Genomic DNA, 14,876 nt, shown 5'->3' with positions numbered 1-14,876 from the left:
AGTAAAGTGGAAAAAGCGGGGAAAAACCAAGAGACTGAGAGATTGAGTGGTGCAGCAGAGCCTGGATTTAAACCTCCACGAGTCCTGCTCCCAGTCCCCAGTTCTTGGCCCCGCAACATGCTGGACTCCTGAGGAACTTAACCTCCAGTTCTGCAGTCCCTGAGAGGTCACGGGTAAATAGGGACAGCAACAGTGGGCACGCAAGTTCCCAAGGTGGAAGGCTGGGCAAGAGGAGACTCAACACACAAACACAGCACTTCAGACTGGTGACAAGGGCCCAGACTGGTGCCTCCTGTCCACTGATTCAAATTTACTAGGACCCGCTCCCCCTTAATATACACACATAAACCAAGGCCCCGGGTCACAGATGAATAAAGCCGTAATAAACACTTGACACCAACAACTGTGTTTCCAGCCCTGTGCTCAACTCCTCTGTTTAGGGTTGTAGGGTGGGGGAGTTCACACATCCCATCCTAGAGCCCTTGCATCTTTCAGATCCCCTATCTTTACTTTATCTGATAACAGCCTCCCAAAGGCCCAGGGCCATGACACTCAATCTTACCCAAACTGGGAGTCCAAGAAAAAAGTTCTCCTTATCCTATTCAAGCCAGAGGCAACTCCTTCTTCCAGTGAGAGACCCCATGCCCCACCTTCCCCAAGAAGGTGGAGGCACAGCCTGCCTTTGTTAAACCTGTCATCTGTTGAACCTGAACTTTCCAAGGCTGGAACAGGGAGCTCCAGGAGTCTCCGGGCAGAAAAGCACTGACCGCTGCCACAGCAGCCCCATTAGAGACTCGATCCTCTCCTCCCTTCGGGACTTTCTTGCTTTTGTGTTGCTGCTGTTATCCCTATACCCGGATCCAGGGGTCCTCTGCTCCCTCCTCTCCAATCTATAGCCCTAAGAATGGAATTTTTAAACCTCAAGAAGACAGAGAGTGTCAAAGTTTGGACTTCTCTGTGCCACTTCCTTCACTCCTCTGTTCAAACTCAGGAAGTGTTGTCTTCTGTCTTCCCCGCAAGACTCATGCCACCCGCCCCCCCGCCCAGGACTCACACAGGGTACACAGCCCTTTAGTGCAACTTCAGCCTCTCTTCTTGCCCTAAACACCTCCAGATATCATCTCCCTCTCCTCTCCAGATCAGGGAGAGGAGCTGCAGATGCACAGAGAGGTTTAGCATACTGCTCCAAGAATTGCTTACGGAGTGGAGAAAAGGCAAGCAAATAGGGGAAACCAGACTCTATCCATGTGGTGTTTTCTAACTACAGCGGTCCAGGGAGTAGAAATTCCAAATCCCAAATCCAGAAAATAGTTGGACAAAGGCCAAATCCTGGAAATGAGGACCAGCCCAGAATGTCCAGCGATATGGTAGCTGTAGCTTTAGGGTGAAAGAATCTTCCACCCCTAAAACCATCATTCCCATCACATTCTTTCCGTTCACTCCATCAACCACTCAGAAACCACCTGCAGTCACCACCTTCTCTACGCCCTTGGGCTGCCTGCCTTCTCATTCCCCCCACAAGAACTGTCTCTCTTCTATTCCAGGAGGACGAAAGTGAAGGGAAAATTCAGAGAGCAGTAAGACAGACGGTGGGTGGGGACATCAACCCCTAGAGTGGGGGCGGGAACAGGTCCACAGCAGGAGTCAGGGTTTGAAAATAGCCCTGGGTGTGATTCATCACCGTCTCCTTCGGGGTCGGCAGACGCGGGTGCTCTGAGTGAGATGGAGACAAGCCAGGGCCCTCCAGCGCAACCTCTGGGGCCCAGGGCTCTGCGTTGGCCCCACCACTCCCCACCAGTCTGGCTGCTGTCCTGCTTGCCCTCCCCACCACCACTAGTTTTCCAGCTGGCTTAGCTGCATAATCACCACAAGGCTCTCCATCTGCATAGCTCCTGTCGCCCCAAGCATCTCAGAAACAACCCTTTACCTGCCAGTTTAAGAGCCTGGACAAGTCACCAGATGTCAGGGTGGAAGAGACTGGCCCTTTAGATACCGAAATCCAGCCCACCACCCAAGGTGCAGCTGAAAACACTGTGGCCCACAGAAGTAGCATGACTCGCCTAAGGTCACATGAATTAGTGGCTAAGCCTTGGTTCCCCGAGTCGTAACTCAGTACTTTAAAGAGTTTGGGAGAAGAGAAATGGAGGAGAGAACCTCAGACTATCTAATTGGGAAATCCCAAAAACTTCCACTAAAAGGCCTTTGCTCAGAGGTTCTCTAATCTAAACCCATTTTGGACTTCATGGGGAAACTGAGCCCTGGAAGAAACGACTTATCCAAAGGTTTTCGCTTGATCCCCGCTGCCACCTCAATACCAGGAAAGTCCGGGCGTTTCTCAGAAGGAAGGCAGTGGCCGAGGGGAAAGCCCATGCTGCCCAACCAGGGGCTTCCTGGAAATGCGCTCAAAGCAGAGGAAGGAGGAGAGGAGAGGAAAAGCGGCGTGACCCGACCGCAAAGCCCAAGCCCCGCCACCCCGCCCAGTTCCAGCCCGTCTCCGAAGTCCCTGAGCTACAGCTCCGGGCTCCAGTCAGGCCCGGGGGTAATGGGCGGACAGCCGCCTTCCACCACCCCACTCCCGAGGCTTCCTAGGGAGAAGCGCGGCTGGCGGGCTCCGGGGGTCCCCCAGTTTCGGCGACACCGGCCTCTAATCCTGGGGACGCAAATGGCTCGGCTCGCTCCCTCCGCGTCTCCCGTGGACGCCGCGCAGCCGAACCGCTAAGAGCGGGGGCCGGAGCGCGCCGGAGAGGCGAGGCGAGGAGAGGCGAGGCGAGGGAGCCCCGGCCCCCCGCCGGCCCCGACCTCCCCCGGCCGTCGCCCCAACTCCCACCTGGAGGCCGCGTCCGTCGCTTTGGGTTCGAGACCCCGACGCAGCTGCCAGCGGGCGGGAGGCACGCGCGGAGCCTGGGGTTGGGCGGGGGTAACGGTGCCAGCCAGAGGAGCAGCTGCCGCGGCTGCTTAGCTGTTGTCAACCCGCGGCCACTCTCTGCGCAGGTGGGGAGGGAGCGGCGGCGAGTCGGGTGGCGGGGACGCCCCGCCCACCTACAGGACCTTCGACCAATGAGGGCGCAGTCCGGCCCACCGAACTCCCCAGAAAGCGGCCCAAATTGTGGTGGGCGGGGCTTTGCCTTCGAGTTCTTCCAATCCCCGCGCTGCTGCCACTTCCTCCGGTCACACCAATGCGGGGGGGCTGGGACAAGGCACAAGCCCAGGGCCAGCAACTAAGGGTGAAGGAACGGGGTGACCGGGCACGCAGACTAATATCTATTGAGCTCTGTAAGTGACTGGCACCGTGGGGGGGGGGGGATTTAAATACTTACGCCATGTGCACGGGAAGGTTCAGTGGCTTGCTGAGGATAATTTACAGGGAGTTCAGAAGACACAACTTTGGTGAGATCTCCGATTAGTTGGGGCAACCAAGAGAACATTAGACATTTGAGAAGGAAGTTGCCATTCCCACCTTGTTCAGGCCTCAGCATTCTGCAACTCCCCCACTCTCTGCCCCGTGTCCAAACTCTACCTCTGCGGAGAAATGCACGGAAAACTTGGGGCATTTGCATTAATCATAGTAGTAGAGGGCTCCCAAGAGTTGTGACAGCAAGTACCACCAGAAAGCCTGTTTAAATTCAGTAAGAAACCGAGTGTTAAGATTTGATTTCTCTCTTGCCTTTCCTCACAAGGGTCCAACACAAGTTCACACTTTGATTTCATTGTTGACTTGGGGACTCCTATTAGCCAGGGATGGAAATATCCAAGACCCCATGCCACTCAATCACCATCCTCCACATTTACAAATGCAGAAACTAAGAAGAGATGACTCACTCAAGTTTTCCCAGCAAATCCATGGCAGTAACAATACCTGCACACCGGTTTTCTAATAGATGGGAGATTTCATACCTAACAGATGGGAGAAATGAAGCTGAGATTCCTAGAAAGCAGGGACTGCATCCAACTTGTTGCCTAGAGTACCCAACACTGAGGAGAGCAAAAATTAATGTTTCTTAGGACTGCAACTTTCTTAAGGTCGTCCGAGGCAATGGCAGAGCCAGACCTAGCCCCAGGTGACCCCTCTTGCCTGGCCTTCAGTACACTAGGCCAAATTGGAATTCTTCCACCTTCCTTCCCTGCCAGCCCTGATGAGAATCAGAGGAGAAATGGTGAAGCAAGGCTACCTCCAGTGTGTACTCCTCTTTTCCTCTCAATGGCATAACCGCACACAGCTGGCACTTTGCTCAAGATGAGCCATGTCCCCTTGGGTCTTGGATGTGGATGAGGCCTGTATGCCAGAACTCACTCCTGGAAACAAAATCCTACCCAGAGTCAGAAACCTTTATGATCGGTGGGAAGAAACCTTTATGATGGGTCACTCAAGATGACCTTCCTGAGACTGGGTTGCTATATTTGTAAGTATCCCTAAGGCTCTGAGTTGGAGCCAAACTTATCTTGCTTCTGGAAAAGGCTAGAAGAATATAAGAGTGTGGGTCCTGCAATGATCCTAGAGCTTCCCTAAGGGCAGGAAACCATGTCAGAGCGGATTCCATCCACGCATGACACCAAGCACAGTGCCTACAGTAGCTTCTCAATAATGTTTGCTAATGGGTGAATGAATGTTAAAAGATACTCAAGGGACAACCATGAATAAATAGGATCAAACAAATGATGAGCAAAAAACCCAATTTACCTTTTGGTATATACATTTAACTGAATCAGATATGATGGGTTCTGAGATACGCAATTCTTTAAAAAAAAAAAAAAAAAGGCAATCAAACCTGAAAACTGCAAAAGGGAAAACTACAGGAAGTACAAAAACTACAAAAGGAGCAATTGCTATAAATAATGAGAACAAGAGCTTCACAGTGCCTGGCATAGACTAGGCACTCAATAAAAACATCTGGTAATGAGTGAACACAATAGTCAGCGAAAGCTACAATCCTAATATTTGCCATGCACATTGTGACATTCTGAAATGGCCCAAGCAATGTCTAGGCTATTTCTCTGGGTGTTTTTTGATCTTTCCCGTATCCCATGAGCTTCAGAAAAGCAAGGAGAGCTCAGCCTCGTAAGAAAAACAAAGATAGTTCATCTCCTTCAACCACCAGCAGCCCTTGTTCCCCAAGCCCCCTACCCCAACCTAAGCCAGAGTCTTGCATAGAACAGATATTCGGTAATGGTGCCTGGAAGATGAGAACATGGTACCTTTTCACAGGTTCCTTACTGGGCTGCATCTTGAATGACTCTAGAGATAACTGGAGCCTCCAGGTCTTTGCCATCCCTTTTTCCATAAACCCCCCTATTTCCTGTGTGTCCTATAGTGCTGCTGCTGCCCTGGATGTCAGCTCAACCATCAGGCAGAGAAATGTAGAGTCTTCATGGGGGTAGGCTGAGGGCAGGTGAAAAAGCCTCAGGGTGAATGCGTGTGTTTCTATGCCTGAGGCACGGGGCTTCCCTCATTCTACCACTACCACAGCCCAACTGTGTCATACAAAAGGCAGTACAATGGATTCTGGAGCCAGACAACCTGGGTACAAAGTGCAACTCTGCTACTTACTAGCTGTGTGACCTTGGGCAAATTACTTTCCAACTTTCTGTGCCTCAGTCTCCTCATCTGTAAAGTATGGACGATAATCATAGTCCTGACCTTATTCTGCTGCTAAGCAGATCCACTGGACTAGGTGACACTTAGAACAGTGGCTGGCACCTAGACAGTGCTTCTAAGTGTTAGATATGGTGACAGAGGCACTGAGCAATGGTAGAGTGAGCCCTGGATCAGGAAGTAGGAGAGTTGGGTGCTAGTCCCAGTTCTACAGCTTTCTGGCTGTGTCACCCAGGGAAAGTCATTGTGCCACTCCAACCATCAGTTTCTTCATCTGTAAAATGAGGGGAGAGTACAATCCCTAGTGGGCAAAGTTGAGACAATGGATGTGAGGCTGTACTGTAAAGGGTGACAGGTGACAGGATGGCACTGAAGGTGTTGCAGAGCTAAGCTTTTTGCCAGGGCCAATCAGCTCTTTCCTTCTAGGCAGTGGCACAGAGAAACTCTGTATGCCCTTACCCTGAGCCTCACTCTGAGACACTTGCGTCCCAATAAGCACCCATCTGAGGACTTACAACAGTCCCTACACCCCTCCCTGCCCAGGATGGGGATTCCTCAGGTTGTTGCAGGTAGACCCATAGCCCCACTCCAGAATGGCCCAGGGTAACATCAGGTAGGAACCCAACAGACTCTTCCACTACTCTTTTCCACGCAGCTAAAGGAGCAGCAGCAAATAATTCCAGGGAACTCAGTTGGGAAGAAAAAAAGAGGAGTAGGAGCTGCGAGGGGAAAATCAATTACACTCAGACCAGCCCTGCCCAGCACAAGACCATGGGTGCCCTGACACACGCACTCACACTTGCACACATATTCCTGCAGGCCTCATGGAAAGCCCACCCATCAGGCCTGGGAGGGTAAAGGACCGCTCCCTGGTGGTTTAGGGCCCCCACCCAGCCTCATGAAAAGGGGCTATTGATCAGGCTGCCACAACGTGGGATTGTGACAGGTTGTAAAAAAAAATAAATTCCTGAGGAGCTGTGGCCACGTCAGGGGGGTGTGCACTAAGGGGGCAGCTGGAGTAGGGCCAGATGTGGGGAGGGGAAAATGTAGTGGTGGGAGGGGCTTGCAAAGGTGAGGGGCACACAGACACCTCACTGAGCACTGCCAAGTGGGGGGTGGGGGACAGAGAGCTATGCCCTGGGAGGAGCACAAAGACCCCCTGTCAGCTCACAACCCAGGGGACTGCCGTGGCTGTGCTCACCCCACACCCCAGAGCACTCTGCAGCGGGGAGCTCTGTGCTGGGCTGGGAGCCCTGGGCTGGCTGTGAGGGGAACTGGAGCACTGGCCAAGCCAGGCACAGGCCAGGGGAGTTTCAAGGGTCACTTTTGCCCTTTCTGGGCTCTCCCTCCTTGAGCTAGGACACAGAGGCACTCATTCCCTCTCGCCTGCCTTCTGCAGCCATCAAGAGGAGAGTGTTGGGGCAGCTCATGACTGCCTCCAGACATTTGGACTAGGCAGCTGGAGGCAGAAAATCCAGGCCTACTCAGTCCCTGTCCCCGGCTCTTCCTCAGACATCCAAGAGCCTGTCTCCCTGTTCCTAACAAACACCAGATATAGTGTCAGCTTGATGGCATCCTGCAGCATCCACACAACAGACCCAGCGATGGGCCCCTTTCACACCCAGGATAGGACCCCTGCCTGGCTTTACTGGCCTATCTCAAAGGAGCTAGAGGTTTTCTGCTGCAAGCAGATGGTGCACCACCCCACAGCACTCTCCCCACCCCCCACCCCGTTCCCTGGGGGAAGTCGGCCTGCCTTGGGCCAAACGAAATAGGTGGGGTCACACTGGGCACGGACACCCGGAGCAGGATGTCCACCCCCAGCCCCCACACCCCACGCCATTCCTGTCCTTCAGAGGAAGGTCACAGTGTGCTGAAGGGAAATGAGCAAAGGCAAGCCCACTTCCAGCTCGAGCCCCTCACCTTGCCCCGCACCCTCCCCATGCACACATACAAGCAGCTGAGGTCAGAGGAAAGTCCCTCTAACCTCCCCAACAGCTCCCTCTGCCTGATCTAGTTTCAGCCCTCAACTTGCTCCTTCCTGTCTAGGCTCAGTTTCCTCATCTGGAAAAACAGGGCTGGGTCCTGGTTTCTATGGCCCCTTCTTTCCAGATTATTCTCTGCTCCTGTGAGCTTCTCTGTGTGTCCCCAAGGGGTGGGGCTCCCAGAAACCCTACATGCATGGGGCTTCTGCAAAGGAAGGGGTGGTGGGCTGTGAGGGTCCTCTGAGGATGGGGGTTAGCAGGCAGCCAGGTGAGAAAGAGCAGAAGAAAGTGCAATAAGGGAAGGGGTAGGGCTGAGGTGAAATGCAGAGAAAGCGAGGGGGCTGAGGCCAAGCTGGTCCAGATGGCTGGAGACCCGTCCTCTGCCTCCAGTTCTGTCCTCAGCTCACCCTGCAGCAGTAGACACCCAGAGCCCCTGAACAGAGCTCAGGATCCTGCCCCCTTGCCTGGGACCCTTCCACATGTCCCTCCCAGGAAGCAGCTCCCAAGACAAACTCTGGGAGGGTGAGGAGGAGATGAAGGAGGAGGAGAGAGGGGGCTCTTCCTTCCCACCCACAGGCTCCACCACCAGCCCACCACAGCCTGACCTCATGCTGCAGCCCGCAAAGTTGGAGGGCTGCTGGGGTGAGGGGGAGGATGGGGGCGGAGAGTAGCTTTTACAGGTCCTGCCCACAGCCTGGCCCAGACCAACCCTGTGATTGTGGGTCTCTGGGGCTTGGCAATCTCAATTCAGACAGACAGTGCCTGTCCCCTGGCCACCCAACCACCCTGCCTCCTTCCCCTGAAGGATAGCCCTTAGAGGCCCCAGGATGACATCAGAGAGGGCATGGGATGTGTGATGTGGCTCCAGGGCCACTCAGCAAAGGGTGTGGGTTCTCCTTGGCCTTGGAGTCCCTATCTCATCTCAGTGGGCCCTTCGGCAAGCACAGCTCTCCCCCTCCTCAATATCCCTACACACACACACACACACACACACACACACAAATAAAAGTTCTGATCTGACCCTGAGCCAGCACCAGGGCTCCCCTACGCATACACATCAACCTGTCAGTCAACATGGACATCCAGGCACTGACAGGGGCTTGCGTGGGGAACAGGGTAGATAGGCCCAACAAGGGTCCCTACCTTCCTGGAACTCCCATGCCAGTGCGGGAGGCAATAGCAGCCCCAGATGGAGAATGCCCATCCCAGGCAGGTGGGCAGCCAGGTTAGGTCCCAGAGGACAAGGAGACAGGAGAGGACAGCAAGGCGCCCAGGTTGCATATCTGATGTCTCTGGATCAACTGATCCCCAAGAAACACCAGGAAAGCGGCTTCTGGGTCCCACTCTCACCAAGGCTCCTGGATCAGGGGCCAGGACACTGCAACTCTGGCTTCTACCCTGCTTCTACCACAGAGATGCTGTGTGACTGGACTGAGAGTCTTGCCCTCTCTGGGCTTCAGTGTCCACATATATACAATCAGAGGGTCTGATCTGAGGATCTCCATAGCCCCCATCCTTCAATGCATTCAAGTTCCATGACAAATCCAAACCTGGTTTGCTATTCCCTATATGCCTTTTGAGTGGGAGCAAGGGGGAAATTACCAGGGAAAAGGAACAGGCAGAGCCTGGAAGGTTTTTTTCCGTGCTCAAAGAAACATATATTTTTTCCATTTTAAAAAAGACGAAGTGCCAGGCACTCTTGGAGGCCTGTTGGAGTGTTAACAGGCCCTGGGACGGCGCTTTCAGGCTTTACCAGCTGACTAAAAATGTGCTGCCAGGGTGGCTGGGCTGGGTCGCGCAACTAGGGGACAAAGTGGGGCAGGAAGGGGCCCTTGGGGTGACGGGGAGTGTAGGGAGCTACCGGCTAGGTAGTAAGACATGGAGACAAAACGTGGGATAGAAGGATGGACAGATATTCGAACGAAGAGGTAAAAATACAGACCGAGGGTCAGACATATAGTGGAACAGGAAAACATAGAGGAGGGTGCAAGCGCCACACCAGAGGCAGCGACAAAGAAAGTGCTGGAGGAATAAGGGGCCAGGAACATACTGTTTATTAAAACTGCCTACTATGTGTTAATAACCATAGCAGCCTGTTTTTGTTCTTTCTGAGAGGAGGATGCCCACACAGGGAGAGAGGTGGGTAGGGACGAAGCCAGTCAGACCATAGGGATCAAAGGATGCTGCACCCAGGGACTGAGAGAGCTGGCTAAGAATTAGAAGCAAGCAGGCTGCGGGGGTGGAACGTCTGAAAAAGGGGGCTGCCAGCCAGGGGCGGGGTTTAGACAAACGGACAGATGAAATCCATGAAAACGGGACTGGAACAACAGACGAGGCGGCGAGGGGGCCGGGAGTGCGGAGCCGGCGGGTGGCAGCACGGGGACTCCGGGCTCAGTGCAGCCGAGTCCCGACCTCCCGCAGGGTCCGCCCGGCTCTGATCACCTGGTTTCCAGCTCGGCGGGTCCCAGCGGGTGTCCTTCACACCCCGCGGCGTCCACGTCCGGAGCTTCGGGAGCCGCAAGGCCTGTCCCCAGCCCTGCGCCTGGGCCATGAGTCCGCGGCGGCTCCGGCGCCTCGGGTGGAGGCCCCAGGACTGAGCCCGCGGCCGGGCAGCGCCGAGGAAGGGAGGGAGGGGCCGACCTAGCCCCGCCCCCCCAGGGGCGACTAGAAAGTTCCACGCCCCCACCTTGAGCAGAAACTCCCCCTTCTCTGTCCTACACCAGCCTCAAGTCATTTAGCTCCACTACTCTGCCTCCCCATCGCCATCGGGCCTCCTCTCTGGGGTTGGAGTGCCCCTCCGGCCTTCTGCACCCGGGCCGCCTATCTGAGAGGTGTCTCACAAGCCATACCACTTCTCCCACCCCAGTTCGAGATAGCGAGGGTCTTTTTAGTCACCAGGTCAGCCCCTCCACCTCCTGTCTACTCGACATCTCACCAACCACGTGACATGACGGAAGACCTTGTGCAACATCCAGATGGAGAAGGAAACAATGGCTCCTGCCATCTTGGCCGACTGACTCACTCCTGGGCCTCCTCCACCCCCATAGTTCTCATTACCCCCCAACCCCGTTTTTTGTCTGTCTGACAAGAGCAACGGACCCTGGGTTCCAACAAGGACCCCTTGAAACCCTTCTAGTGCCAAGAATATCCTGGACCTTATGAGCAGAAGCATTCCTTAAAGACGTTCTTGTGTTACAAACCCAAAACTGAGGCCCAGGAATACAAATGACTTGGCCATCATCTAAGCAGGGGACAATTATCTCTCTGTCGCAGGACAGTTATGAGGATGTAAAGGGACTGATCATGGTACCTGGCACAGAGTACAATCTCCATAAAGAAAGGTTTGCTTTTATTCTCAAAGAGATCAGCACTGGGCATCCACCACCAAAAAAAGCCTGGACCCAGAATCCTATATTGCATAACCCATTCCCTTACCCCTAACCTCCATCTATGCAAGCAAACTTACATTACCTAACTTGGGAATGGTGGGGAGTCCTATCCCGCTTTGCTGACAATGGAGGGAAGGCAGTAAGATGCCAGCTCTCAGACCTGGCCATTTCCATTCCACTTGTGGTGGTGGCTAGTAAGGGAGTGGGGAGTCTAACAGTGGCAGAATAACCTGGGCCGTTTTCCTCTCTGAGCCTCAATTTCCTCATCTGCAACATGAAGATAATAATCCCATGACACATGAGAATAAGGATAAGGGGATACACAGGTGAAGTTCACAGCCCCTCCCTCTACTGTCTCCTTCCCTTGTGCCACAAGACAAGGGCTGAGCAAATCCATTTGTGAGGGACAGGCTGGGAAAAGGAAGAGAGGTTTGTGAATTGATTTGTGCTTATTTGTCTGAAATTTGCACCCATTTTTTACAGACTCAGGGGCAGAGCTGGAAGGGAATGCGAGATTAACACGTTGATGATCTCCATGTCATTTGCCCTTTCCCAAGGCAGTGCTGGCACACAGTAGGTGTTTACAAAATATTTATTGAATGAATGTATTCTTCACATGGGGAAGAGAACTTGCCCAAGGTCCCACAGTGAATTCATTTCAGAATCGAGACAGATCTCCTGTCTACTCCTTCCACTAGGCCATTCTGCCTCATGGAGTTCTTTTTGTTTTTCTCTCATATGATCACAAATCAGTGGGGACCCCATTCCTCTCTCCTAGCACCCTCTGGCCTATCAGGAGTCCCCATTCTGGATTAGCTCAGCCAGGATAAACAGCCATCAGGAGGCCCCTCTCGGTGCCCAGCTTAGTGCTGCCAAGCCTTTGACTTTTGAGTTTCCAGCAGCCACTACACAGCGCCTGCCACAGGGGCAAGTTCCCTTCTGAGGAAACGGAGGCCCTGGTCGGCTCCTTCCAAGCACAGGAGTTTCCCTTTTGCTCTCTGGTGGGGCGGGAGTGCAGGATACAGCCCCTTGCAGCAGCAGCCTAGAAGGAAGGGTGGCAGCAGCCGTTTCCTACCCTGCTAAGGCATCTTCCTCCCTGGCCAGTCCCTCCCCTGTTTCCTGAGTTCCGCTTCTTGGGCTCCAGCCAGAACAGTAATATGAAAAGGCTCCAAAGTTTAACTTGAATCATAGGACCTGGGAACTGGGAAGGACCCCAGAGGTCATTTATTCCCACCTCCTCCCCACTGCAGTAATGCCCTCTGTTAATAAAGAGGAGGGGGCATCTGACTTAACCTCTTACAGCTTCAACTTCACGCCTCATCACATGGACAGGATGACATCCACCTGACAATGTTGTTGTGGGAGGAAATGTGAGAATGGATTTAATAAAAGCTAATGTGTATTGAGCACTAACTATATGCCTGCCATTGTTCTAAGTGCTTTTTGCATACTAATCTATTTAATTCTTACCACAACCAGATAAAGCAGGTAATCATAATCATCATCATCACCCCCATTTTACAGATGAAGAAACTGAGGGACGACAAAGATAATGTAACTTGCTAAGTTCACACAGCTAATAAGTGGCGATGGTAGAATCTGAACCCTGAACCTCAGTTTTCACCCGTATGATGCAGTGATCATCCTTACCCCAGAGAATGATGCATCATAAAGGTCCCGTGAGCTCACATGTGTTTGTGTGGCTGGAACTTTTGTACCCAAGGACCCTTAAGGCTGAGGGGGAAGAATGTGTAGAAACCCCGGGGGCTGAAGATGTAACCTGAAGCTTTGTCTCCAAGCAGGGAATGTCTTTAAAATCCCCGCTCTTAAACATCTACTTGAATTTTCCAGTTAACTCCAGTGTACATCCGTATTGTTTTCATATAAAAATGGGTGTTTTCCTCCTTTAAGCCTTTAAGGAAAGTTGACACTCCTGGGAGATGAGCTCCATTGGTCCTGTGCATCCATATGCCTCTAGGCCACCGCCTTTGACCCCAGGGGTGCCAGACACCTGACACATGGTAGGCCCTCAGTCACTGAGAATAGCTAACAACATTTATGAGGCACTTGTCATGTGAGTCAAAGTTCTAAGCACTTTCCACGTACGATTGTGCTTTAATCATCGTGACAACTCTGTGAGGAGGTCAAGTTATTATCGTTGCCCTCATTTTTGGCGGGAAAACTGCAGCACAGAGATATTAAGTAATTTGCCTGAGGCCGCACAGTTGGGAAGTGACCACTGGGCTTTAAATCCAGACAAGCCTGTCAGCTTTGGCTAGTAATCACTATACATACTGCCTCTCCAGCCACAACAGAGCTTCTCACCCACACATCTCTACAACTTCAAACCAGGAAAATTCAGTTGATTCTTAGCAGAAGCAGACCTTATTCCAATGAGATGAGCAGCTCCTTGAGGGCAAAGATGTAGGGTCTCTCCCTGCAACCCAGCCTTCCCTAGATCGATGCTAAGCCAGGAGCTGGGTTGTGCAAAGGGCTGGCTCTCCATTCATGTGTGGCAGCTGACTGCTTCTTGGCTGGTGGCAGTCTCTTGGACCCAGCACCTGTTGGGCTGGTGAAAGAGCACTAGCATTTCACACAGGAGTCCTCTGCCACCCTCCATAGCAAAGATCCAACTTCAGAAAGGGCTGCCCGTCATCTACAGGGACAAGTTCACACTTCTAAGGTTGACATTCATAGTTCCACACAAGCTCACGCAGCCAAAGCAGCTGGCCTTCCCAGAACACACTAAACGTCATTAACCCTCCCAATGTGTTACATGTGCTCTTCTCTCACACACACACACAAAATGCTTATCCTTATTTCCTTGACTCATTTCACAAACGCTTATGTGGTGCTTTCAATGTACCTGGCACTACTCTAAGCTCTTTGCACATTTTAACTCATGGACTCATCACAGAAACCATGTAAGTACTATTATTATCCCATTTTACAGATGAGGAAACTGAGGTACAAAGAGGTTAAGGTATTTGCCCTATCTCCTGCACCTGGCAAAGTCCCACAGATCCTTGTAGCCACTCCTATGAATAGCATAAGCCATTCCCTTTCCAATTGCTCCTTCAGCTCAGTTTCATCAGCAATAATTCTATATTGAGTTGAGTTATCTGTATGTCTTCCTGTCCAATAAGAGTTTGGATCCTCTGAGACCAGGGACTGTGTTTTATTATTCATGGCATATCCATTGATCAGGAAGGAGCTTGGCACAGAGTTGGCACTTAGGGAATATTTGTTCAAGGACTGAATGAATGACTCAGAAGTAGCCTTGCCCAAACTCAATGGTGGCAGAAAGATTTGGGGTCTCCTTGCCCAAACTCAATGGTGGCAGAAAGATTTGGGGTCTTCTTTCCCCAACGTCACTGGGGTAGAGGAACGTCAAGATGGCTCGGTGACCAAGCATGAAATGCAACCACATTTGGTGAGAGGGGAAGAGAGAGAAGGCCCTTCCACCCTTTTGTGCCCTTTGTGTGGTTGACTCAAACCTGGCACCCTGACCACAAAGCCATTTGGGCTGATGGGGCATCTACATCTAGCAAGCCATGAAAGCTGGCAGCTCTGGGGTCTGCTCCAGAGAACTGACCTCACTGGCTTCTGTTTCCCTCCCAAGGGCCCCATGACTCTGTGCAATTCAGAGGTTCATATGGAAAAGAGCAAAGGGTTTAAATGTCACCCCAGGGAGTTGGGGTTTGCTGCTTTGGGTCTCCAACATTATGCTTCACCCAATTTGCTCTATCCTTCCCATGCTGGCCAAATGCACTCTGTGGACAACTAGAGGGCAGTTTGGGCACAACTCTGGCCTCAAGTCCTGGTTCCACCATTCAGTAGCTGTGTAACCTTTGGCAAGTTATTGAACCTCAGTTTCTTCACCTAGAAAATGGAAATATTTTTTTTTCTGCC

General features: G+C 52.4%; 1 protein-coding gene across 3 annotated transcripts in view; it reads right to left on the bottom strand.

Moving 5' to 3' along the window:
- STARD8 (StAR related lipid transfer domain containing 8) overlaps positions 1 to 10,120 on the bottom strand; it is a 39,275-nt gene extending 29,155 nt beyond the window's left edge. For 2 of the 3 annotated variants that reach the window (XM_059909894.1, XM_059909895.1), the window contains exon 1: positions 2,828 to 2,998. The gene's annotated coding sequence lies outside the window, so the exon portion shown is untranslated. Of the gene's footprint in view, positions 1 to 2,827; positions 2,999 to 10,017 lie in introns of those variants that run through there. The other variant, XM_059909891.1, reaches the window with a different exon arrangement.
- Between the last annotated feature and the right edge of the window lie 4,756 nt (positions 10,121 to 14,876).

This window comes from Balaenoptera ricei, chromosome X, assembly GCF_028023285.1.
Source record: "Balaenoptera ricei isolate mBalRic1 chromosome X, mBalRic1.hap2, whole genome shotgun sequence".
NCBI lineage: Eukaryota > Metazoa > Chordata > Mammalia > Artiodactyla > Balaenopteridae > Balaenoptera > Balaenoptera ricei.
The sequence above is the reverse complement of the archived record's forward strand: the minus strand, read 5'-3'. Positions and strand labels throughout refer to the sequence as shown.